Here is a 24,893-nt window from a genome sequence, read left to right as displayed (position 1 = left end):
ATCGCCATGACATTTCAAAATATTCTTTTATTAGTAGCACATTTTAAATTACTGTATAATTGAATGTTGAATTTTTTGCGTATTTTTTTCAATAATTGAAGGAACAGTACAAATTTATAAAAATTGCAATATTAATTACTTCTACGTTTCACACTTTTCAGATCATGATTTTACACTGAAGAAAATAAATAATTTCTTGGTTGATTTATAAATGAACGTTATAATTCTATAATGAAAAGTATTTTTTTCCGAGAATATAATGGCCGTAATTGGGGAAATTAATTAGCTTTGTTGATCAGTAAATTTTTACCAAATTCCAAACATGGAGATATGAGGTGACACGAGCAGCAGGTCATCTAGTACACATGTACGTCCCCACAGGATCAGTAGTCAGTACGATCTGAGTCCAATGACCGAGTCCAATGACCGAGTCCAATGACCGAGTCCAATGACCGAGTCCAATGACCGAGTCCAATGACCGAGTCCAATGACCGAGTCCAATGACCGAGTCCAATGACCGAGTCCAATGACCGAGTCCAATGACCGAGTCCAATGACCGAGTCCAATGACCGAGTCCAATGACCGAGTCCAATGACCGAGTCCAATGACCGAGTCCAATGACCGAGTCCAATGACCGAGTCCAATGACCGAGTCCAATGACCGAGTCCAATGACCGAGTCCAATGACCGAGTCCAATGACCGAGTCCAATGACCGAGTCCAATGACCGAGTCCAATGACCGAGTCCAATGACCGAGTCCAATGACCGAGCCCAATGACCGAGCCCAATGACCGAGCCCAATGACCGAGCCCAATGACCGAGCCCAATGACCGAGCCCAATGACCGAGCCCAATGACCGAGCCCAATGACCGAGCCCAATGACCGAGCCCAATGACCGAGTCCAATGACCGAGTCCAATGACCGAGTCCAATGACCGAGTCCAATGACCGAGTCCAACCTAACTGAAAAGTAACTGAAAGGAAACATACATTATGATTGACTTGTAGCTTGAGTTTCTTAACTAACACATGATTGTCAGAAGTCATAAGTCTCCTGACGCGTGACTGACAACAAGAATAAATGTTGTGAATTATCTATCAATAACAAGTGTTATGACTGATAATTCACAACAAGCTAAAGTCTTGAGAGTTACACCTGTCTAATGAATTATTCCCGATATAAGATTAAACTGTTAAGACAGATACAAACCTTATGTAATAAAGTTACGAGTCGTTATAAAAAAAATAAATTTACTTATAAATAAAATATTTTAAGGTGGCGTAATTTGAAGCCTTAACATGCGTGCCTTTCTTTCAAACCCTTTATTCATTGTAATTTTCCCCTTTTCGTTTTTCATGTTTTACAAAGTTCTTAGTTATCTCATTTGTTTGATTTTATTGCACCTTGTCTTTATAATTATATTTTACATTGTGGATGAAAGCTGATGCAACTATACCTGTTACATACATTGCCTATGGCCAGGCATTTCTGTAGTCTCTACAACCTGCATACATACCTACAAACACTATATGATAGAGGTAAGAGGGTCTATAGAGATAAGAGGGTCTTTTTTTACAACACGTCGGTCGTCTCCCACTGGAGGCAGGGTGACCCAAAAAGAAAAAATCCCCAGAGAGAAAAATACTTTCATCATTCAACACTTTCACCTCACTCATACATAGCCACTGTGTTTGCAGAGTGCTCAGATACGACAGTACTAGAACTCCCTCCAAACTGCCAATATCCCAAACCCCTCCTTTCAAGCGAAGGCATTGTACTTCCCACTTCCAGGATTCAAGTCCGGCTAACTGGTTCAAGTTATTTCCCTATATTTCTTTTGCTTATTTTTATCCAAATATTTATAATTCCTTAAAAACTAGTAGCTTAAGCAGTGGCTGTTAAGTTAGGAAGTTTGCTATAATACTGAAATATATCTATAAAAACATTTCTGCGTACAGTATCAAGAATTGTATGCACTATCAGCATAAAATTTCCCTCACATGTAACAGGCTAATTATTCTCTAAGCTCATTTAAAATAACGATAATTTTTTTAAAGAAGCACCATTGCTGTTTGTAATTAATCTTGAAAAATAAGGACCTTTAAAATAAGATATGTTACACATTCTTATTCTTTTCAGCCTTTTAATCAATCGTGATTAGCAAAACTGATTCACAAGGCTAACGCTCACTATGACTTTATTGGCTTTTACATACTCTTTTGTCTTCTACAAAGAAAAATCAAACTAAAAACTGTTACCCAATGAAAAAAATGGATTAAAAAAAATGAATAATGTTCACCGCTGTATTATTCTCTACATAACGATATATAATGACAAAATGCTAATCTTGGCCAATATCTCGCAAAATACTACATGGCAACAAAATCTTTTGACCAACAAGTATTTCTATCATTAAAATATTTGCAAGAAGCAAACTGAAAGAGCAGCTACAGTTAGATAAGAATACACAATAAATTGATCTCATCTGTAGACAGTAAGGGTCACCTCGTCTTCATGCACTGCAGGGGTCACCTCGTCTTCATGCACTGCAGGGGTCACCTCGTCTTCATGCACTCCAGGGGTCACCTCGTCTTCATGCACTCCAGGGGTCACCTCGTCTTCATGCACTCCAGGGGTCACCTCGTCTTCATGCACTCCAGGGGTCACCTCGTCTTCATGCACTCCAGGGGTCACCTCGTCTTCATGCACTCCAGGGGTCACCTCCTCTTCATGCACTCCAGGGGTCACCTCTTCAGGCACTCCAGGGGTCACCTCCTCTTCAGGCACTCCAGGGGTCACCTCCTCTTCAGGCACTCCAGGGGTCACCTCCTCTTCAGGCACTCCAGGGGTCACCTCCTCTTCAGGCACTCCAGGGGTCACCTCCTCTTCAGGCACTCCAGGGGTCACCTCCTCTTCAGGCACTCCAGGGGTCACCTCCTCTTCAGGCACTCCAGGGGTCACCTCCTCTTCAGGCACTCCAGGGGTCACCTCTTCAGGCACTCCAGGGGTCACCTCTTCAGGCACTCCAGGGGTCACCTCCTCTTCATGCACTCCAGGGGTCACCTCCTCTTCATGCACTCCAGGGGTCACCTCCTCTTCATGCACTCCAGGGGTTACCTCCTCTTCATGCACTCCAGGGGTCACCTCGTCTTCATGCACTCCATGGGTCACCTCGTCTTCATGCACTCCAGGGGTCACCTCGTCTTCAGGCACTCCAGGGGTCACCTCGTCTTCAGGCACTCCAGGGGTCACCTCGTCTTCAGGCACTCCAGGGGTCACCTCGTCTTCAGGCACTCCAGGGGTCACCTCGTCTTCAGGCACTCCAGGGGTCACCTACTCTTCAGGCACTCCAGGGGTCACCTACTCTTCAGGCACTCCAGGGGTCACCTACTCTTCAGGCACTCCAGGGGTCACCTACTCTTCAGGCACTCCAGGGGTCACCTACTCTTCAGGCACTCCAGGGGTCACCTCGTCTTCAGGCACTCCAGGGGTCACCTCGTCTTCAGGCACTCCAGGGGTCACCTCGTCTTCAGGCACTCCAGGGGTCACCTCGTCTTCAGGCACTCCAGGGGTCACCTCGTCTTCAGGCACTCCAGGGGTCACCTACTCTTCAGGCACTCCAGGGGTCACCTACTCTTCAGGCACTCCAGGGGTCACCTACTCTTCAGGCACTCCAGGGGTCACCTACTCTTCAGGCACTCCAGGGGTCACCTCGTCTTCAGGCACTCCAGGGGTCACCTCGTCTTCAGGCACTCCAGGGGTCACCTCGTCTTCAGGCACTCCAGGGGTCACCTCGTCTTCAGGCACTCCAGGGGTCACCTCGTCTTCAGGCACTCCAGGGGTCACCTCTTCAGGCACTCCAGGGGTCACCTCCTCTTCATGCACTCCAGGGGTCACCTCGTCTTCATGCACTCCAGGGGTCACCTCTTCATGCACTCCAGGGGTCACCTCCTCTTCATGCACTCCAGGGGTCACCTCCTCTTCATGCACTCCAGGGATCACCTCGTCTTCATGCACTCCAGGGGTCACCTCGTCTTCATGCACTCCAGGGGTCACCTCGTCTTCATGCACTCCAGGGGTCACCTCTTCAGGCACTCCAGGGGTCACCTCCTCTTCAGGCACTCCAGGGGTCACCTCTTCATGCACTCCAGGGGTCACCTCTTCATGCACTCCAGGGGTCACCTCCTCTTCATGCACTCCAGGGGTCACCTCTTCATGCACTCCAGGGGTCACCTCCTCTTCATGCACTCCAGGGGTCACCTCCTCTTCATGCACTCCAGGGGTCACCTCTTCATGCACTCCAGGGGTCACCTCTTCATGCACTCCAGGGGTCACCTCCTCTTCATGCACTCCAGGGGTCACCTCCTCTTCATGCACTCCAGGGGTCACCTCCTCTTCATGCACTCCAGGGGTCACCTCTTCATGCACTCCAGGGGTCACCTCCTCTTCATGCACTCCAGGGGTCACCTCCTCTTCATGCACTCCAGGGGTCACCTCCTCTTCATGCACTCCAGGGGTCACCACCTCTTCATGCACTCCAGGGGTCACCTCCTCTTCATGCACTCCAGGGGTCACCTCCTCTTCATGCACTCCAGGGGTCACCTCCTCTTCATGCACTCCAGGGGTCACCTCCTCTTCATGCACTCCAGGGGTCACCTCTTCATGCACTCCAGGGGTCACCTCTTCATGCACTCCAGGGGTCACCTCCTCTTCAGGCACTCCAGGGGTCACCTCCTCTTCAGGCACTCCAGGGGTCACCTCCTCTTCAGGCACTCCAGGGGTCACCTCCTCTTCAGGCACTCCAGGGGTCACCTCCTCTTCAGGCACTCCAGGGGTCACCTCCTCTTCAGGCACTCCAGGGGTCACCTCCTCTTCAGGTACTCCAGGGGTCACCTCCTCTTCAGGCACTCCAGGGGTCACCTCCTCTTCAGGCACTCCAGGGGTCACCTCTTCAGGCACTCCAGGGGTCACCTCCTCTTCAGGCACTCCAGGGGTCACCTCCTCTTCAGGCACTCCAGGGGTCACCTCCTCTTCATGCACTCCAGGGGTCACCTCTTCATGCACTCCAGGGGTCACCTCCTCTTCATGCACTCCAGGGGTCACCTCCTCTTCATGCACTCCAGGGGTCACCTCCTCTTCATGCACTCCAGGGGTCACCTCTTCATGCACTCCAGGGGTCACCTCCTCTTCATGCACTCCAGGGGTCACCTCTTCATGCACTCCAGGGGTCACCTCCTCTTCATGCACTCCAGGGGTCACCTCCTCTTCATGCACTCCAGGGGTCACCTCCTCATGCACTCCAGGGGTCACCTCCTCTTCATGCACTCCAGGGGTCACCTCCTCTTCATGCACTCCAGGGGTCACCTCCTCTTCATGCACTCCAGGGGTCACCTCCTCTTCATGCACTCCAGGGGTCACCTCCTCTTCATGCACTCCAGGGGTCACCTCCTCTTCATGCACTCCAGGGGTCACCACCTCTTCATGCACTCCAGGGGTCACCTCCTCTTCATGCACTCCAGGGGTCACCTCCTCTTCATGCACTCCAGGGGTCACCTCCTCTTCATGCACTCCAGGGGTCACCTCCTCTTCATGCACTCCAGGGGTCACCTCCTCTTCATGCACTCCAGGGGTCACCTCCTCTTCATGCACTCCAGGGGTCACCTCTTCATGCACTCCAGGGGTCACCTCCTCTTCATGCACTCCAGGGGTCACCACCTCTTCATGCACTCCAGGGGTCACCTCGTCTTCATGCACTGCAGGGGTCACCTCGTCTTCATGCACTCCAGGGGTCACCTCGTCTTCATGCACTCCAGGGGTCACCTCGTCTTCATGCACTCCAGGGGTCACCTCGTCTTCATGCACTCCAGGGGTCACCTCGTCTTCATGCACTCCAGGGGTCACCTCGTCTTCATGCACTCCAGGGGTCACCTCGTCTTCATGCACTCCAGGGGTCACCTCGTCTTCATGCACTCCAGGGGTCACCTCGCCTTCATGCACTCCAGGGGTCACCTCGCCTTCATGCACTGCAGGGGTCACCTCGTCTTCATGCACTCCAGGGGTCACCTCGTCTTCATGCACTCCAGGGGTCACCTCGTCTTCATGCACTGCAGGGGTCACCTCGTCTTCATGCACTGCAGGGGTCACCTCGTCTTCATGCACTCCAGGGGTCCCCTCGTCTTCATGCACTCCAGGGGTCACCTCGTCTTCAAGCACTCCAGGGGTCACCTCGTCTTCAAGCACTCCAGGGGTCACCTCGTCTTCATGCACTCCAGGGGTCACCTCGTCTTCAAGCACTCCAGGGGTCACCTCGTCTTCAAGCACTCCAGGGGTCACCTCGTCTTCATGCACTGCAGGGGTCACCTCGTCTTCATGCACTCCAGGGGTCCCCTCGTCTTCATGCACTCCAGGGGTCACCTCGTCTTCAAGCACTCCAGGGGTCACCTCCTCTTCATGCACTCCAGGGGTCCCCTCGTCTTCATGCACTCCAGGGGTCACCTCGTCTTCAAGCACTCCAGGGGTCACCTCCTCTTCATGCACTCCAGGGGTCACCTCTTCATGCACTCCAGGGGTCACCTCTTCATGCAATCCAGGGGTCACCTCCTCTTCATGCACTCCAGGGGTCACCTCCTCTTCATGCACTCCAGGGGTCACCTCCTCTTCATGCACTCCAGGGGTCACCTCCTCTTCATGCACTCCAGGGGTCACCTCCTCTTCATGCACTCCAGGGGTCACCTCCTCTTCATGCACTCCAGGGGTCACCTCCTCTTCATGCACTCCAGGGGTCACCTCCTCTTCATGCACTCCAGGGGTCACCTCCTCTTCATGCACTCCAGGGGTCACCTCCTCTTCATGCACTCCAGGGGTCACCTCGTCTTCATGCACTCCAGGGGTCACCTCGTCTTCATGCACTGCAGGGGTCACCTCGTCTTCATGCACTCCAGGGGTCACCTCGTCTTCATGCACTCCAGGGGTCACCTCGTCTTCATGCACTCCAGGGGTCACCTCGTCTTCATGCACTCCAGGGGTCACCTCGTCTTCATGCACTCCAGGGGTCACCTCGTCTTCATGCACTCCAGGGGTCACCTCGTCTTCATGCACTCCAGGGGTCACCTCGCCTTCATGCACTCCAGGGGTCACCTCGCCTTCATGCACTGCAGGGGTCACCTCGTCTTCATGCACTCCAGGGGTCACCTCGTCTTCATGCACTCCAGGGGTCACCTCGTCTTCATGCACTGCAGGGGTCACCTCGTCTTCATGCACTGCAGGGGTCACCTCGTCTTCATGCACTCCAGGGGTCCCCTCGTCTTCATGCACTCCAGGGGTCACCTCGTCTTCAAGCACTCCAGGGGTCACCTCGTCTTCAAGCACTCCAGGGGTCACCTCGTCTTCATGCACTCCAGGGGTCACCTCGTCTTCAAGCACTCCAGGGGTCACCTCGTCTTCAAGCACTCCAGGGGTCACCTCGTCTTCATGCACTCCAGGGGTCACCTCGTCTTCATGCACTGCAGGGGTCACCTCGTCTTCATGCACTCCAGGGGTCCCCTCGTCTTCATGCACTCCAGGGGTCACCTCGTCTTCAAGCACTCCAGGGGTCACCTCGTCTTCATGCACTCCAGGGGTCACCTCGTCTTCAAGCACTCCAGGGGTCACCTCGTCTTCATGCACTCCAGGGGTCACCTCGTCTTCATGCACTGCAGGGGTCACCTCGTCTTCATGCACTCCAGGGGTCCCCTCGTCTTCATGCACTCCAGGGGTCACCGTCTTCAAGCACTCCAGGGGTCACCTCGTCTTCATGCATTCCAGGGGTCACCTCGTCTTCATGCACTTTGATATTTGTGCACATGTTAAAAATATATAAAGTATGAAAGAAATTATGAAATAAACATTTTTATAAACCATACCACTCGCTGGTCTGTGTCGCTATAGATTGTGTCTGGCACTTTTTAGGTTAGTTGGATGAATCTTATTGCAGCCAGCTGGTCCAGTGGCTAACGCAACGGTCTGGAGTTTTGTGACTCTGAACGCGGATTCTAACCCCACCCGTGATATGGTTTGTTTGCAATCATGTCATTACGATTTTGCGAGTCAAGTTTGGTTTGGTAGGTTCATCAGGAAACAGGACAAGTGTTTCCTGACTCGGGTCTTAGTCATATGATGACCCGAAGCTGAAGCTTTTAGTTATCTGACAGAGATCTTCCACTAGCTTACCGATCCACCCCTTTAACAATTAAGGTTACAGTCATAACCATTTGTTATATAGGGTATGGCAGTAGTTGCTGACTCATTTTTGCTGGACTCACTTGTTTGAGCATCAAATATGCATCAGTAACATAGTGGACTTTAACTGAGATTTGAGATGTTTGAATACTTATAGTAAACATCTGAAATTTTCAAGGTAATAGTTATTTTTTCAATACACTTCATAAACAAGGTTAATTAAAGAAAAGGCTCTGCTAAGGTATTTTTACTTTCTAAATATTGAACATTATTACCACAAAAAACCAAACCAACTGGAGTAAACTTCTTGGTAGACAAAAGAAACTGAATCTTGGTCAGAAAATGCTCTAATAAACCACGGTACGGGTGGGGCTAGAAACCATGGCAAATGAGTCTTAAAACTCCCGTACCGTGGTTTACAATCGCGTTAAGATTTCGTGAGTGATAATGTTTAACTACTTTTTTTTTTTTTAGGAAAAAATATTAATGTGGGATTGAATAAGCACAACAGTGATTGAGGTGATTAAACGCTGCACAGAGAAGCACTCTGACAATAAAAACCTGATCTTCAACGTGTCCTTTCTCAGTGCTGTCGACTGAACGGAAATAGAATCTCTAACACCTTCGTACTTTGTGACGAAGTGGGATGAACACTGCGACTATAATTATTCACACTTGCAATACAAGAACATCTTCGAGCCTTGTGATGAAGTGGGCTCATCACAAACTTTCAGCACTCACAGTACTAAGCACAAATGAACACTTTCGCACCATGTTGTAAAGTGGGCTGATGTATACGACTCTCACTACACACACTGATAATGGCAAATAAACACTATAATGCCAGTCGATGAAGTGTGGTAAACACTGCTACACTCACTGCTCATAGTTGCAAGTACAAATTATATTGCATGCTTTCAAAAGGTGTAGTTAGGATAATGAGATCGTTAAACAAACACGATTGACAGAGTAATGGGTTTCATGAAATTAGGTCTGAAATTTCAATAGCAGTGAACAATTGCCCCTAATTAGCGTCAATTTTACTTTTCTGTTATGGTTTTTATGTTGGGTTTTCTTTTATTAACAGTGTAGGACAGGGGCCTCTGGTCTACACCTCACATAGTGCGCAGTCAAAATAATTTAACCTCCAGACAAGCAAGCCCTGTGAGGACGCTGTAATGTGTACAACCTTCTTATACAGTAATATGTGATGATGAATGTGAGCATGCTGATTGTATAAAAAATAATAATGTTTATTAGAAACTAAAGGAAAAAATTATCATTTACCCAGAGCTTGAGCTGTGATTTGTTTCTCATATTAAGAATTTTTTTGCTACCTCTCTCTTTTATGCGCTCGCGCACACATGTACACATGCGCACACACACACGCACGCACGCACACACACACACACACACACACACACACACACACACACACACACACACACACACAGCAACTGGCTCCTGGAGTCCAACCCCACGAAGTGCAAAGTCATGAAGACTGGGGAAGGACAAAAGAAGACCGCAGACGCAATACAGTCTAGGTGGCCAGGGACTACAAACCTCACTCAAGGAAAATGATCTTGGGGTAAGTATAATACCGAGCACATCATCTGAGGCGCACATCAACCAAATAACTGCTGCAGCATTCGGGCTCCTAGCAAACCTAAGAACAGCATTCCGACCTCGTAATAAGGAATCGTTCAGGACCCTGTACACTACGTTAGGCCCATATTGGAGTACGTAGCGCCAGTTTGGAACCCACACCTAGCCAATCACGTAAGGAAACTAGAGAAAGTGCAAAGGTTTGCAACAAGACTAGTTTCAGAGCTAAGGGGCATGTCCTACGAGGCGAGATTAAGGGAAATCGACCTGAAAACACTTGAGGACAGGAGAGTTAGGGGGGATATCAAAACGACGTAAAGAATACCGAGAGGAATCGACATAGTGGACAGAGACAGGATGTTCCAAAGATGGAACACAGCAATAAAGGATCACAGTTGGAAGTAGAAGACTTAGATGAATCACAGGAAGTATTACTTCAGTCACAGAGTTGCCAGGAAGGGGAATAGTCTGGGAAGTGATGTAGTTGAGGCAGGATTAATGCATAACTTTAAGAAGAGGTATGATGAAGCTCATGGAGCAAGAAGAGTGACCTAGTAGCGACCAGTGAAGAGGTGGGGCGAGTACAATTAGGTGAGTACACACTCGCATTTGTGTGCGTCAGTGAATGTATGTGTGTGTGTGTGTGTGTGTGTGTGTGTGTGTGTGTGTGTGTGTGTGTGTGTCTGTCTGTGTGTTAAAGGCACCTGTCGAATGTTTTAGTGTCAGTGCTTGTGTTTGTTCACGAGCCACTTCATGACAGTGAGTACTGTCAACCTGTCACAGACAGTGAGTACTGTCAACCTGTCACAGACAGTGAGTACTGTCAACTTGTCAGAGACAGTGAGTACTGTCAACCTGTCACAGAGAGTACTGTCAACCTGTCACAGACAGTGAGTACTGTCAACCTGTCACAGAGAGTACTGTCAACCTGTCACAGAGAGTACTGTCACAGTCTACATCAGCGGTCCTCCTCGCATGAGAATCTACTTTTTTTTTATATATTAAGCAGCGTGGTAGTTCATTTTCATACTAATTTTAAAAACTTAATCATAATTCCAAGATTCTAATTTGTGGGACGAGTCTCGTTCAGCCAACATTTTTTACTGAATTATGTTAAGTCCAAATAAATTATATATATATTTTTAAGTCTGATTTCAAAACTATTTACGACATTTAATAATTTTAATTAAAGCGGCGGCTCAACTTGGGTAGGGTTTTGGGGATGCTGTTTTTATACTTACTTCAAAACATTTAAAATCTAAAATTTTGATTAGGTGGCGGTACCCCTAAATAAAATAATGCCCCCTGTAAGGGAGAAGGGGCATTATTTTGGTTGCATTATAGTGGGCTGCACTATTTTGGTTTCTTAAGTTATATATTTTTCGAATCTAAATTGAATAATTTTAATGGAAAAAATCAGCTTAATTTTAATCTACTGACGTCTTAAAAGGAAAAAATTAATGATACATTCACCTGCTTCCTGATAGAATGAGGGCGAGGGAAAGTATTAGCTACACGCATCCGTCTCCTTATAAAAGGGATTCAGGAATTGCACGACTCTTAAAAGGCGGACTCCAATACCCACGCATAATACAAACGAGGGAAGTGTCACCCACACAAATACCTCCTAGCCAGTCGTGTGTAGGCACTGACTTCAGAACTCCTGCTTGCTGTCAGGCAGGGTGCTAGAGTCTCCTGACACGCGCCTCCAAGGCAGCAGATGGAGAAAGGGGTCATGGAGTATTAATCCTCCACCACAACCTCCTGTCAATATAAGAGCAGCGATGGGAGTCCCCAACATACCTGCCTAATACAGCGGGTGCGGAGAAGGTTTTAGAAATTAACAGAATTACTATTATCATTCTTCCTTTTACAACGTATCTTTCGAGAAAAGAATAATGACCAGAAACGTCAGGTTATCGTACTAGAAACATATAAAACAATGGTACTTAACTTTTTATTAGGAAACCCGAATGGGTCATATTTATTTATTTGTGTGTGTGTGTGTGTGTGTGTGTGTGTGTGTGTGTGTGTGTGTGTGTGTGTGTGTGTGTGTGCGTGCGCTCACCTATTTGTGGTTGCAGGGGTCGAGTCCTAGCTCCTGGCTCCCCGTGTGTGTGTGTGTGTGTGTGTGTGTGTGTGTGTGTGCGCGCGCGCGAGCGAGAGAGAGAGAGAGAGAGAGAGAGAGAGAGAGAGAGGAAAAAAGGGGGAAGGTATGTAAATGTGTATGAATTTGTGGGTTTATATGTATATAATTGTATGTATTCACCAACATGTGGTTGCAGGGGTAGAGTCAGAGCACCTGGACCCGCCTCTTCGTTGACAAATACTAGATCCACTCCCTCTCGGGTTCAAGAGCCTTGTCGTACCTCTTAATGCTATGTAGAGATCCTACCTACCCTACCTCACTCTCCGGATTGTTGCACTTCAAGACAACTCAGACTAAAGAAATACTCCCTAACATCCTTATGACAAAAGGAACAGGTAGGTACAACTTCCATTTGTGCCTACTTGTTCCTTTTTCCCATCACTGAAACTTTACGTCATTGTTCACGTTGTCAGTTCCTCTCAATGTCTTGCACGTCATTATCTTATTCCCGTCTAGTCTTCCTTATGTCCCCATATCCCTCCTGTCCTCCAGTGTCATCAGGTTGAGTGTTTTTTTTTAAACTTCTCCTTCAGTCAGCCCTTGGGAACGAGCAACAGTCAGGTTGAACTGTGGAAGGCGAAGGTGGCGCCATTCTTTAAAGATGTAATTTATCCCGTTGATAATTATTACTATTCTTTTTCAAGTATTTCTACTACCGAGAGACAATACAATAAGTGTCCGGGGCCCAAGACTGTTCAGTTGCCTCCCAGCATACATAAGGGGGATTACCAATAGACCCCTGACTGTCTTCAAGAAGGCACTGGACAGGCACCTAAAGTCAGTACCTGACCAACCGGGCTGTGGTTCGTACATCTTGCGTGCGGCCAGTAGTAACAGCCTGGTTGATCAGACTCTGATCCACCATGAGGCCTGGTCTCAGACCGGGCCGCGGGGGCGTTGACCCCCGAAACCTTCTCCAGATAAACCTCCAGATAGGACATACCCCTTGGCTCTTGGACTAGTCTTGTTACAAACCTCTGCACTTTCTCCACTTTCTTGATGTACTTGACTAGATATGGGTTCCATACTGGTGCTGTGTACTCAAATATGGGCCTCGAGTACATGGTGTAAAATGTGGTGAATAACTCACTGGATATTTAATAATTGTTAGATTTGCTAGACGTGCATTTGCTGCAGCAGTCATCTGGCTGGTTTGCACCTCAGGAAATATAATCGGTACGATATTCACCCCAAGGTCCTACTCCTTGAGTTAGGTTTCTGACCTTTGATCCCTGAGCCTGTATTTCGTCCACGGTCTTATTTATCCATCCCCAAGCTTCATAACTTTGCACTTGGTGGGGTTAAACTCCAGAAACCATTTATCAGACCACCTTATCACGTGATTCACGCATACAAGAAACGTAAATAAAGTGTATTTGTATAATAAATAAATGACAATATTGTGTATTAGTGTTATCCTGCATTTTAAGTTAATGTTTGGTCGACAAGATTTATCTTGTTGGTCTGTGACGTCATGGAAGGTTATCACGTGACGTCATACCTCACCTGTGTTTACTCAGCGGCCAGTGACGTCACGCATGTTAGTTCGTTTAAGCTAATAAGAGTAAGTTACTGGTTTAGACGTGTACTCCCGTAGAGGAGACCTAATCCATAGGAGTGGTTACCCATTGGGTGGATGTACAAACGTGACGCAGTACTCAGGGTAGTGACGTCACGGGTGTTAGTTCGTTTAAGTCAATAAGAGGACAGTTTATTTTAAGATAATAAGGGAAAGATACCTGAAAAAACCTGTTGGACTGTGATAACGTCATGGATGGTTATCACGGGGTGGGAGGGGCACGGGAGAGGGGGGTTAGGGACACGAAAGCGGGACCATGCGCACGGTGGCCATCTTGCGGCATACAGAAGACCTTTTCGGGAGTACGGTATGCAGAAGAAAAGTATACTACTCTCATCACGTACCATGACTCATTGTTGCCTCCCTGTCAGGCATTCTCTGATCCATTGCAGTGCCCTTCCTGTTATACGTGCCTGATCCTCTAGCTTCTGCACTGTGAGGAACTGTGTCAAAGGCCTTCTTGCAGTCCAAGAAGATGCAATCAACCCACCCCTCTCTCGTGTCTTACTTCTGTTACTTTATCATAAAACTCCAGAAGGTTTGTGACAGGATTTGCCTTCCATAAATCCGTGCTGGTTGGCGTTTATACTCTTGTTCCGTTCCAGGTGCTCCACCACTCTCCTCCTGATAATTTCCATGACTTTGCATACTATACACGTCAGTGACACTGGTCTAAAGTTTAGTGCCTCTTCTCTGTTTTTTTCTAAAAATTGGAACTACGTTTGCCGTCTTCCATACCTCAGGTAGTTGCCCAGTTTCAAGGGATGTGTTGAAGATTGTGGTTTGTGGCACAGCTTTTCTGCTCCCTCTAAGGACCCACGGGGAGAAGTCCGGTCCCATTGCCTTTGAGGTATATCATTGTGTGTGTGTGTGTGTGTGTGTGTGTGTGTGTGTTCTCTCATGTGTAGTCACCTATGCGTACCTTGCCAGTTACAACTGTGTGAGAGCTGTATCATTCATCTTATAACTATGAAGTGATCCTGGCTCTGCCACACTGTTGTTAAAACTTACTCCACTCCCTGACTACACTCTAACTTCACAAGTATTTCCTAACATCCCGGTAATTCTGCCTTTAACATCCAGCTATTTCCTCGTATACCCGGGTCCCGCATCTCGAACAGACTTGCTATATTTACCGTATCATTTGCTCTCGGTATATTGTAGGTTTTAATCATATCACCCCACTGTGACCATGCAGTAATAGTCCAGTGTGACCATGCAGTAATAGTCCATTGTGACCATGCAGTAATAGTCCAGTGTGAACATGCAGTAATAGTCCAGTGTGAACATGCAGTAATAGTCCAGTGTGACCATGCAGTAATAGTCCAGTGTGACCATGCAGTAATAGTCCAGTGTGACCATGCAGTAATAGTCCAGTGTGAACATGCAGTAATAGTCCAGTGTGAACATGCAGTAATAGTCCAGTGTGAACATGCAGTAATAGTCCAGTGTGACCATGCAGTAATAGTCCAGTGTGACCATGCAGTAATAGTCCAGTGTGACCATGCAGTAATAGTCCAGTGTGACCATGCAGTAATAGTCCAGTGTGACCATGCAGTAATAGTCCAGTGTGAACATGCAGAAATAGTCCAGTGTGACCATGCAGTAATAGTCCAGTGTGACCATGCAGTAATAGTCCAGTGTGACCATGCAGTAATAGTCCAGTATAACCATGCAGTAATAGTCCAGTGTGACCATGCAGTAATAATCCAGTGTGACCATGCAGTAATAGTCCAGTGTGACCATGCAGTAATAGTCCAGTGTGACCATGCAGTAATAGTCCAGTGTGACCATGCAGTAATAGTCCAGTGTGACCACGCAGTAATAGTCCAGTGTGACCACGCAGTAATAGTCCAGTGTGAACATGCAGTAATAGTCCAGTGTGAACATGCAGTAATAGTCCAGTGTGAACATGCAGTAATAGTCCAGTGTGAACATGCAGTAATAGTCCAGTGTGACCATGCAGTAATAGTCCAGTGTGACCATGCAGTAATAGTCCAGTGTGACCATGCAGTAATAGTCCAGTGTGACCATGCAGTAATAGTCCAGTGTGACCATGCAGTAAAAGTCCAGTGTGACCATGCAGTAATAGTCCAGTGTGACCATGCAGTAATAGTCCAGTGTGACCATGCAGTAATAGTCCAGTGCGACCATGCAGTAATAGTCCAGTGTGACCATGCAGTAATAGTCCAGTGTGACCATGCAGTAATAGTCCAGTGTGACCATGCAGTAATAGTCCAGTGTGAACATGCAGTAATAGTCCAGTGTGACCATGCAGTAATAGTCCAGTGTGACCATGCAGTAATAGTCCAGTGTGACCATGCAGTAATAGTCCAGTGTGACCATGCAGTAATAGTCCAGTGTGAACATGCAGTAATAGTCCAGTGTGAACATGCAGTAATAGTCCAGTGTGACCATGCAGTAATAGTCCAGTGTGACCATGCAGTAATAGTCCAGTGTGACCATGCAGTAATAGTCCAGTGTGACCATGCAGTAATAGTCCAGTGTGACCATGAACATGCAGTAATAGTCCAGTGTGAACATGCAGTAATAGTCCAGTGTGAACATGCAGTAATAGTCCAGTGTGACCATGCAGTAATAGTCCAGTGCGACCATGCAGTAATAGTCCAGTGTGACCATGCAGTAATAGTCCAGTGTGAACATGCAGTAATAGTCCAGTGTGACCATGCAGTAATAGTCCAGTGTGACCATGCAGTAATAGTCCAGTGTGACCATGCAGTAATAGTCCAGTGTGACCATGCAGTAATAGTCCAGTGTGAACATGCAGTAATAGTCCAGTGTGAACATGCAGTAATAGTCCAGTGTGACCATGCAGTAATAGTCCAGTGTGACCATGCAGTAATAGTCCAGTGTGACCATGCAGTAATAGTCCAGTGTGACCATGCAGTAATAGTCCAGTGTGAACATGCAGTAATAGCCCAGTGTGAACATGCAGTAATAGCCCAGTGTGAACATGCAGTAATAGCCCAGTGTGAACATGCAGTAATAGCCCAGTGTGAACATGCAGTAATAGCCCAGTGTGAACATGCAGTAATAGTCCAGTGTGAACATGCAGTAATAGTCCAGTGTGAACATGCAGTAATAGTCCAGTGTGAACATGCAGTAATAGTCCAGTGTGAACATGCAGTAATAGTCCAGTGTGACCATGCAGTAATAGTCCAGTGTGAACATGCAGTAATAGTCCAGTGTGACCATGCAGTAATAGTCCAGTGTGACCATGCAGTAATAGTCCAGTGTGAACATGCAGTAATAGTCCAGTGTGACCATGCAGTAATAGTCCAGTGTGACCATGCAGTAATAGTCCAGTGTGACCATGCAGTAATAGTCCAGTGTGACCATGCAGTAATTGTCCAGTGTGACCATGCAGTAATAGTCCAGTGTGAACATGCAGTAATAGTCCAGTGTGAACATGCAGTAATAGTCCAGTGTGAACATGCAGTAATAGCCCAGTGTGAACATGCAGTAATAGTCCAGTGTGAACATGCAGTAATAGTCCAGTGTGAACATGCAGTAATAGTCCAGTGTGAACATGCAGTAATAGTCCAGTGTGAACATGCAGTAATAGTCCAGTGTGAACATGCAGTAATAGCCCAGTGTGAACATGCAGTAATAGCCCAGTGTGAACATGCAGTAATAGTCCAGTGTGACCATGCAGTAATAGTCCAGTGTGACCATGCAGTAATAGCCCACTGTGACCATGCAGTAATAGTCCAGTGTGACCATGCAGTAATAGTCCAGTGTGACCATGCAGTAATAGTCCAGTGTGACCATGCAGTAATAGTCCAGTGTGAACATGCAGTAATAGTCCAGTGTGAACATGCAGTAATAGTCCAGTGTGAACATGCAGTAATAGTCCAGTGTGAACATGCAGTAATAGTCCAGTGTGACCATGCAGTAATAGTCCAGTGTGACCATGCAGTAATAGTCCAGTGTGAACATGCAGTAATAGTCCAGTGTGACCATGCAGTAATAGTCCAGTGTGAACATGCAGTAATAGTCCAGTGTGACCATGCAGTAATAGTCCAGTGTGAACATGCAGTAATAGTCCAGTGTGACCATGCAGTAATAGTCCAGTGTGAACATGCAGTAATAGTCCAGTGTGAACATGCAGTAATAGTCCAGTGTGACCATGCAGTAATAGTCCAGTGTGAACATGCAGTAATAGTCCAGTGTGAACATGCAGTAATAGTCCAGTGTGAACATGCAGTAATAGTCCAGTGTGACCATGCAGTAATAGTCCAGTGTGACCATGCAGTAATAGTCCAGTGTGAACATGCAGTAATAGTCCAGTGTGACCATGCAGTAATAGTCCAGTGTGAACATGCAGTAATAGTCCAGTGTGAACATGCAGTAATAGTCCAGTGTGAACATGCAGTAATAGTCCAGTGTGAACATGCAGTAATAGTCCAGTGTGAACATGCAGTAATAGTCCAGTGTGAACATGCAGTAATAGTCCAGTGTGACCATGCAGTAATAGTCCAGTGTGAACATGCAGTAATAGTCCAGTGTGAACATGCAGTAATAGTCCAGTGTGAACATGCAGTAATATTCCAGTGTGAACATGCAGTAATAGTCCAGTGTGAACATGCAGTAATAGTCCAGTGTGAACATGCAGTAATAGTCCAGTGTGAACATGCAGTAATAGTCCAGTGTGAACATGCAGCAATAGTCCAGTGTGAACATGCAGTAATAGTCCAGTGTGAACATGCAGTAATAGTCCAGTGTGAACATGCAGTAATAGTCCAGTGTGAACATGCAGTAATAGTCCAGTGTGAACATGCAGTAATAGTCCAGTGTGAACATGCAGTAATAGTCCAGTGTGAACATGCAGTAATAGTCCAGTGTGAACATGCAGTAATAGTCCAGTGTGAACATGCAGTAATAGTCCAGTGTGAACATGCAGTAATAGTCCAGTGTGACCATGCAGTAATAGTCCAGTGTGAACATGCAGTAATAGTCCAGTGTGAACATGCAGTAATAGTCCAGTGTGAACATGCAGTAATAGTCCAGTGTGAACATGCAGTAATAGTCCAGTGTGAACATGCAGTAATAGTCCAGTGTGAACATGCAGTAATAGTCCAGTGTGACCATGCAGTAATAGCCCAGTGTGACCATGCAGTAATAGTCCAGTGTGAACATGCAGTAATAGTCCAGTGTGAACATGCAGTAATAGTCCAGTGTGACCATGCAGTAATAGTCCAGTGTAACCATGCAGTAATAGTCCAGTGTAACCATGCAGTAATAGTCCAGTGTGAACATGCAGTAATAGTCCAGTGTGAACATGCAGTAATAGTCCAGTGTGACCATGCAGTAATAGTCCAGTGTAACCATGCAGTAATAGTCCAGTGTAACCATGCAGTAATAGTCCAGTGTGAACATGCAGTAATAGTCCAGTGTGAACATGCAGTAATAGTCCAGTGTGACCATGCAGTAATAGCCCAGTGTGACCATGCAGTAATAGTCCAGTGTGACCATGCAGTAATAGTCCAGTGTGACCATGCAGTAATAGTCCAGTGTGACCATGCAGTAATAGCCCAGTGTGACCATGCAGTAATAGTCCAGTGTGACCATGCAGTAATAGTCCAGTGTGACCATGCAGTAATAGTCCAGTGTGACCATGCAGTAATAGTCCAGTGTGACCATGCAGTAATAGTCCAGTGTGACCATGCAGTAATAGCCCAGTGTGACCATGCAGTAATAGTCCAGTGTGACCATGCAGTAATAGTCCAGTGTGAACATGCAGTAATAGTCCAGTGTGACCATGCAGTAATAGTCCAGTGTGAACATGCAGTAATAGTCCAGTGTGACCATGCAGTAATAGTCCAGTGTGACCATGCAGTAATAGTCCAGTGTGAACATGCAGTAATAGTCCAGTGTGACCATGCAGTAATAGCCCAGTGTGACCATGCAGTAATAGCCCTGTAGAACACAAAACAAAAAGGTCAGTTTCAGTAAAGTAAGAAGTGAGCTTCCTCAACCAAGGACACCATTACTTTTCTCATCCACAAAGCACAATTACATTTATTTTGGATAATACCTATATATATATATATATATATATATATATATATATATATATATATATATATATATATATATATATATATATATATATATATAAATTGCCTCAGTAGAAGATAGACACTGAGCAAATGTGAATAATATGATTATATAAAAAGTTAAGAAAAGCGAAAAGTTTATAAATGGCATGATATTTAATGTCAAATTTTAATGACTGAAATAAAGGAAAAATGAACGCAAAAAACAGAACACACAACACACAACGCAAAACGCACAACACAGAAGACAGAAGACAGAAGACAGAAGACAGAAGACAGAAGACAGAAGACAGAAGACAGAAGACAGAAGACAGAAGACAGAAGACAGAAGACAGAACACAGAATACAGAACACAGAATACAGAACACAGAATACAGAACACAGAATACAGAACACAGAATACAGAACACAGAATACAGAACACAGAATACAGAACACAGAATACAGAACGCAGAATACAGAACGCAGAATACAGAACGCAGAATACAGAACGCAGAATACAGAACGCAGAATGCAGAACGCAGAATGCAGAACGCAGAATGCAGAACGCAGAATGCAGAACGCAGAACGCAGAACGCAGAACGCAGAACGCAGAACGCAGAACGCAGAACGCAGAACACAGAACGCAGAACACAGAACGCAGAACACAGAACGCAGAACACAGAACGCAGAACACAGAACGCAGAACACAGAACGCAGAACACAGAACGCAGAACACAGAACGCAGAACACAGAACGCAGAACACAGAACGCAGAACACAGAACGCAGAACACAGAACGCAGAACACAGAACGCAGAACACAGAACGCAGAACACAGAACGCAGAACACAGAACGCAGAACACAGAACGCAGAACACAGAACGCAGAACACAGAACACCGAACGCAGAACGCAGAACACAGAACGCAGAACACAGAATGCAGAACACAGAACGCAGAACACAGAAAGCAGAACACAGAAAGCAGAACACAGAAAGCAGAACACAGAAAGCAGAACACAGAAAGCAGAACACAGAAAGCAGAACACAGAACGCAGAACACAGAACACAGAACGCAGAACACAGAACGCAGAACACAGAACGCAGAACACAGAACGCAGAACACAGAATGCAGAACACAGAATGCAGAACACAGAACGCAGAACACAGAACGCAGAACAGAATGCAGAACACAGAATGCAGAACACAGAATGCAGAACACAGAATGCAGAACACAGAATGTAGAACACAGAATGCAGAACACAGAATGTAGAACACAGATACACAGATACACAGTATGAAAGAACATAACTAACAGGTAAAAGATTTAGGAATAATTATTTCAGAGGATCAGCCATTTAGAAAGCACCATATGGAAATACAGCAAAGACCAAGAAAATCAACATTTTTAAAACATCAACAGCACCAACAATGGTACTTATAGAATGAATGGTGCTCTCACGATTTTAATATTGTTCTCTTATGAAAGTATATTTTAATTTTAACAAGTCAATACGTGCCATTGATTGGCACAGAGAATTCAGTAACAATGATGATAATCACTCGTATAGTAAATATTGTCCCTTAAATACCCAGCAGGTCACAACGAAGATAATAAATACCCTTTGGATAATGAGCAGCATCCTTGAATTCATTGACAAGAAACGTACCTATGGAAAACAATAGTGAATGGACTTAATTCACATGGAACTAACAAGAAAGTATTCATCAACATTGTCCATGCTTTTCAAAAATCTAAACTGTATTATTCAAACAGGTTTGAAAAACCTATGGAAGATATCAGAAAGACCTGGCAAACACTCAAATTCGGAGTTCACTCAAAATATGCCAAAAATCACGAAGTTCTCAACTAGTGGGATATAAGAGCAAACAGCTGCCAGTGCTCCTTCTACCTCTCCCCCACAATTAATGCAATGGTAACTTCAATTAAAAAAAAATACTCAAAAACATGGCAATGTAAAAACAATATTAAAACAAGAAACGCTAAACCTACAAGGGTTACACACGACAGCAGGGCAGGGGTTATAGAGTAGCAGGGGTGGAGTGGACAACAGAGGCTGAGTACGGAAGGGCTGTGAGGAGCTCTAGAGGGAGGATAGAAAAAGTATGTTTTTTTAAGAGCTGTGACGACGTCGGAGGTAAATTCTGCTTGCTCGTTGACAGTGGAAAGTCCAGTAGAATATGGCTAACCGAAACTGGAACCTGACAACTCTCAGAGTGGAACAGGGCACTTCTCCATGACATAGCAATGAGTAAGACGAGTGTGTCTGTTACAAAGACAAGAAAGTATTGTCTCCCAGTCTCGGCATCGATGACTAGAAGACTGTCAGAAACCTAAATTTGGTTTCATAAGAATGTAATTTATGTATCATATCAGACCAGCGTTGTTGCCAGCGGTTGTTAGGGTGGGTAGAAATTACAACAATCATCTTGGAATGGAACACCTCTACCTATACGAAACTGGGAGGTAATGTACTGCTGACAGCACAGCAGTGTGCCTGTTCATTGCAGAGTACGTCAACAGAAAACAATATCTGTTTTTGCTAGAGATGTGGCGTAAACAAGTTTGTATACGAAGAACCAGGGGATGAGGTGAATCAGTTTTTTTTTTTATAGCTGAGGGAGTCGGAGATGAGCACAAGTGGTGGCACAGGCATTGGTGCAATACGGAAAAGTTTCACGAGAAGTTTATACAGTTCAGCTGTAAAAATGCTAGCAGTCTAATAAATGCCCTCGTACTACGCTGTCCGGAAACATTGCTGCAAACCCGACACCGTCAGAAGATTTAGAAACACCAGTGTACACTGCAACGGCATAAGAATGAGACCGGAAGTCATTAAGAAAAAGAGCGAGGAGCAACTGTAGGTATCGTGGCTTTCGCGCACGACACTGGGGAAAAACAGACAACCGTCGGAACCTCTCAAGGGGGAAGCGAAAAGTTAGAAGCTACATGAACATATAAAGGGGGCAACTGAAGAGAAGAGCTAATGTAGAGGATGAGAAAATGGACGGAGTAAACAGGGGCGACGAACAAGCAATGAATCTCTACCAACACCCGTTACTATCCTATAAGGAAGGATTGCGAAGGTCATGAGGCTCGGACAAAGTCCGTGAAAAGCACATCCTTAACCCGAACTCGGGAATCTCTCTCAGATAAAAGGTTCTTAAGGAAAAATGGCAGATTGCCTCGGAGGTCTACGGAGTGAACTTGTACCAAGATGATACACCTGTTGCCTGGCAGAAGGGGGGGAGGGATCATGGAGCAGAATTGTTTGCGTATGCTTTAACTGTAAACAACTAGTAGTGCTAGTAAGCTATGTTGTAATATGTAAGATATGTAGAGAGTAGGTCGTGTGTTGTATATTTAAGGTTATTAATTCTACATGTACATTACATTTTTTATAAGTTAATTTTTTTGCCCTTCCTGATAATCAACATAAGATGAATTTATCTATCCTTCCTGATAAGAGTATTGACCATTTAATGAAAACTTTGTGAAGAAACATGCTTGGCCCTAAGTTGGAGCACTTTAATATTTTAAATGCCCCTAAGCAAGGTTTTTACCCCTAGCCGCCAACATATGTATGCTTAACATTATTAACTGCGTTACAAACTGATATTGGAGAGTATAATAAACAGGGTGACTAGCAGGAGGATGGCGGCCATGGGTAAAATTAAAGAGCACTCTGCATCAACATCCATGTTTCAGTATTCATCAACCTTTCACCAAAAGAAAAAAAAATAGATGAAACGAAGACAAATTTGGAAGACGCTGGACTCTTTCCTGCTACAACTGCCGGTTTGTTATGACTATGTAAGCTTGTCTCTCCTTAATACAGACTGGTTGACCAGGTAGCCATTAGGAAAGCCTCGCCTATGAGCGGCGATGATAAAGGAGTACTCGAAACTGGTGACAGGTATGTCACACAGGCACTGCTATTAGCCTCGACTGTGTTAGTATTGCAAGCTAGAGCACACAACTGTGCTCGTATTGTAAGCTAGAGCACACGACTGTGTTCGTATTGTAAGCTAGAGCACACAACTGTGTTCGTATTGTAAGCTAGAGGACAAAAGTACAATACAGCTAATGTTAATAAACAAAACTTCTCTCCCTGTGTACGAGGGGAGTCATACGCGTCTGCAGCAGAGAAATACATCTATAAATACATCAAAGAGCCACGAATATTTGTCACCAGAAAAATACTAACATGTTAGGGAATCAAATTGAAAATACAAACGTTCCTCTAAAACCGCAATTTTGTAGCTCTCTTGCTGCTGTTTTTAGTTGCTGCTTTGCAATTTAAGGATGAGAGCATACTGGTACTCATCATGAGTTGCAGAGCTCTCATTGTGGAATACTTCTGTTAATTGATCGCATTTAATATATCTTAATGCAGGATGTCAGAAGCTGACCTATGCTCTAGTGTCTGTATAATAGAGAAGTCTTACGTGCCAACCTTCAGGAGTATCATGCTGATATTTTAGTGGTGTCAATTGGATTAATATATTCACAAAAAAAATTAGTTGGAAAATAAAAGGTTTTGTGTTCGTATCTACTTGTGCCCATTTATCAGACTGTGTTGTCTGTGCCCGTATCTTTGTCTCTGTCAACATCTACACGTTTTGGGGTGTATAAAAATTTATACTTTCACACCGCGCCAACATTCATTTAAACGTCAGTTAGCTCCCAGCAGAAAAATTGAGGTGTTCGCTCCATTTTGCAGGTTCATAAATTGCTGAAGTCAATAGAGCAGAGCGCGTCAAGGCTCGTCAGGCTCGACCAGACCGTGTGAACTATGTTACTGAAAAGCAACACTCGTAGGGACGGAAACGGCAAATATAATTTTAGATATGTAGATGACTAAAAGTATCCAGCCTCTCTCTGGTGGGAGTTATATTGTTTTACCTTGACATAAATCTTACTTAAATGGAGTTTATGGTTATCTGACAAAGGCATTCCTCACTCCTTAAGATCCACACATTAAAGACTATCAGCCTTTGATTTGATGGAAAGTTTTCAACGCCTAAAGGAAAACAATACATTACCATACAATAGTTTAACGGGATGTACCTCTATGATAGTGACAAAAACTGTATTATGAAACTCCGACCACAAATCTATTTCATTCTTGTACAACATCTGTTATACAAGAATAATTTTTAAGAAAATAAAGCTTTCCACTAAGCAAAATTATTTTCTCTGTTTTGTAATCATCAAACCTGGCAACAAAAAATCAACCATTTTCCTATATACCGGACTGTGTTC

At 45.4% G+C, this 24,893-nt stretch overlaps 1 long non-coding RNA gene across 2 annotated transcripts in view; it reads right to left on the bottom strand.

The window, feature by feature from the left end:
• The window catches only part of LOC138855440 (uncharacterized), a 584,292-nt gene that overhangs the window by 539,274 nt on the left and 20,125 nt on the right, over nt 1-24,893 (bottom strand). The gene's annotated exons all lie outside the window — the stretch shown is intronic.

The sequence above is a fragment of the Cherax quadricarinatus genome, chromosome 5 (assembly GCF_038502225.1).
Source record: "Cherax quadricarinatus isolate ZL_2023a chromosome 5, ASM3850222v1, whole genome shotgun sequence".
Classification (NCBI taxonomy): Eukaryota; Metazoa; Arthropoda; class Malacostraca; order Decapoda; family Parastacidae; genus Cherax; species Cherax quadricarinatus.
This window is presented reverse-complemented; position numbering and strand designations above follow the sequence as displayed.